At 46.3% G+C, this 2,939-nt stretch overlaps 1 long non-coding RNA gene across 1 annotated transcript; it reads right to left on the bottom strand.

Moving 5' to 3' along the window:
- Positions 1 to 1,457: 1,457 nt before the first annotated feature.
- LOC119345278 lies at positions 1,458 to 2,690 on the bottom strand. The gene is made up of 2 exons (XR_005166989.1): positions 1,969 to 2,690; positions 1,458 to 1,778 (listed from the first exon to the last, which is right to left on the bottom strand). It is a non-coding gene; the product is annotated as an uncharacterized LOC119345278 (long non-coding RNA).
- Positions 2,691 to 2,939: the final 249 nt, after the last annotated feature.

Raw genomic sequence — 2,939 nt, 5'->3', positions numbered from 1 at the left:
AGGAGGTTGTGAATGTATTTGGCGTCGGCATGTGCCTCCCGGAACTACTCCTCCCACACCGTGTCAAGCTACAGTAACCCTCTCTGATTGAGCTAAACCATTTTGCCAAAAAGTGCTTGATCATCTTGATCAATCATTTCATATTCCACTTTAAATTCAAATTCAAATCATAAGTGAAATAGAGAAATTCACAAAAATGAAAATATAAATGTTCAAACTGTTGCAGATAATCACTGGATAAATGTCTTGGTGAAACCAACATTTGATAAAGTATTTAAATGCCTAAAATGTTTAAAACATGGCCTAAAAATAATTTAAATGTTTTAAAAATTGCAAACTATATTAATTAAGTGCCAAACTTTTTGTGGCGGTGTCTTAATTCATAACACTAATATAGGTGCAAGTTTGATATTTCATAAAGGGTCCCGATAACTGCCACACGTGTGATGTATCGGGTAGTTGTGCCACACGTCTCGTGTGGCATGGACAGCAACCAACCCACACACCTACGTATGGGCAAAACAACTAATGCCCACACACATATTTTTTCCCTTCTGAACCCTCTCACACGCGTGCGTGTGGGCGAAGTTGATAACGCCCACACGCCCGTATGTCAGGCCTGGTACCCTTCTGGTCCCGCACGTGACGCGTGACGCCAACCGCGCGCCCGCAGTTGCCATGGTCCAGACCCTCGTCCATGTTCGTTTATCTGCAGTTGCCATGTCGCTGAACTACGGTTGCCATGTCGGACAACTGCAGTTGCCATGATTGCTCAACTGCAGTTGCCATGTATGGTCTGATCTAATGTAGTTGCCATGATTTCATAACTTTAGGAGTTGCCACATACTAACACTAGGCAGTTGAGAGAGTTGCCATGTGCTCACAAGCATGCTAGGGCAGTTGCCATGTAAAAATGAAGAGTTGCCATCTGCTTACGTGCACGTTAGGGCAGTTGCCATGTACGTGCACGTTGGGGCAGTTGTCATGTACCATGCAAAAACACATGGCAACTCAGTAAAAGACAGTTGCCATCTGCTTACGTACACACTAGGCAGTTGCCATGTACCCTGCAAAAACATATGGCAACTCGGGTAAAAAAAAAGAGTTGCCACCTGCTTATAAAGCACACTAGAGGCAGTTGCCATGTGCGCTGCAAAAACACATGACAACTAGCACCTTACGTGTGAGAGAGGAGACGGGCGTGTGGGCGAGATGGCAAATGCCCACACACCTGCTCTTGTGCGTGACTGAAAATTGGTGTGTGGGTGGACTGCTAAACGCCCACACACCGGCCCCTTCGTGTGGTAAAATAGATGTGTGGGCGAACTATGTCACACAGCACACACACGCCTTGTCCTACGTGGCACAAAAAATCAACCAGATTGTGTCAAGATTCGTGCATATAGTACTGGACAGTGATGGATGCGTGTGATCGAGATGGTCAACGCCCACACATGTGAGCGTTAATATTTTCGTTTCATAAAACATGGCCTAAAACAAAGAAGGTGCTTTATTACATATCCAGCGTCTCAGGAGTCAGGACGGATCATGACCAGATCGGGTAACATTGGGTATGATGGCGGTGGATGTTTCAAGTCATCTGCTGCGACACCAGAGCAATCGGCGATCTGATGAACTCCAGAGCTGAAGTTGTCGCGCTTGTCCAAGTGTGGGCGTCTATATATCTTCAGCAACATCCCAAGTTGTCACCCCCACTCCAGTTGTCCTGTCCTCCCCAGTAGGCATCAAGCACCATTTAAACTCTTCCATAAATATTTCTGTATGAAAACGATCTGGTATAAGAGTGATTCGAATCCAAGTGGTAAGCTTAGAATGATTAACATTGCAAAGAGAAAGCAGACATTTATAAAATATACTACATGACATAGTACAAAATGCTCATATTTCAAAATTCAAGTGTATTTGAGTTACACGGGAGAGACATATATAGCAGATACGACCAATTACCTGCATGCTACTAAACTACCATGCCACACACATGCATGGTAGTGAACTCGTGATACACGATCCCACACATATATCATTTATTCAAGAGACATGAGCCATGTATTACAACGCCGCCCTTATCCACGTCCCCGAACAGACATGAGCCATGTATGCATGCATGCATAGTTCACACTTAAATCACAAACGTACGCATATTAGCTCTTTTTTTAGAGAGAAAGCAAAACCCAATGTTTTAAGGTCCGTCGACAAATGGAAGGTGAAGCTTTTCAAGCATGAACTGGCGTTGGAACGCGAGGCTTCGAACAGTAGGGATACTGGCAGCTGCAACCAGCGACGACGAAGCAAAAACCAGTATAGCATGTTTCGTCAGCGCATCTGGCGTCTCCCCGCGGTGCTTTCAGGACGAGGCGCTCAATTGCTATCTTTTTTGACCGCGCCGCTGCCATTCCCATCTCCTCTGGTGGTGAGCGAGCCATGGCCGGCGGAGCTGCCGCCACGAGCAGCTGCAGAACCACCAGTAGCGTCACCATGCCGACTGCCTTCTTATGGGCGCTCTCCATACCTTTCTCTCACAGGATTTTTTGCTTCTCCCTGAGATTTTAGGCTCCTCCCTTCTTCTTCCTCTAAGCTGCCTCACACAACTCTCACAAGAACAAAGGAGGCATAGGAGTTTGGCTCAGCTGCCTCATGCAAGCTGCCCTGTTCTCTTCTTTTATTTCTCTTGGCTCAAAGTAAGCATGATTACAATGCTTAAGTAGGATCAGGCACACACTAACACACTAACTCAGGCCACTAACGCATGACTCAGCCAACATGCAAAACACACCCACAAGGCTAACTAACAAACTAACGGACTGGCCGATTCTCTCGGCTTCAACTGATTGTCGCTTCACACGACCATGTCGCATCGTGCAGTACAGCAACTTCACGCCACCACCGGCATATTGCCGTGCTCGCCGCATCTCGCCTTC

Source organism: Triticum dicoccoides, unplaced genomic scaffold, assembly GCF_002162155.2.
Source record: "Triticum dicoccoides isolate Atlit2015 ecotype Zavitan unplaced genomic scaffold, WEW_v2.0 scaffold221191, whole genome shotgun sequence".
Taxonomy (NCBI): domain Eukaryota; kingdom Viridiplantae; phylum Streptophyta; class Magnoliopsida; order Poales; family Poaceae; genus Triticum; species Triticum dicoccoides.
This window is presented reverse-complemented; position numbering and strand designations above follow the sequence as displayed.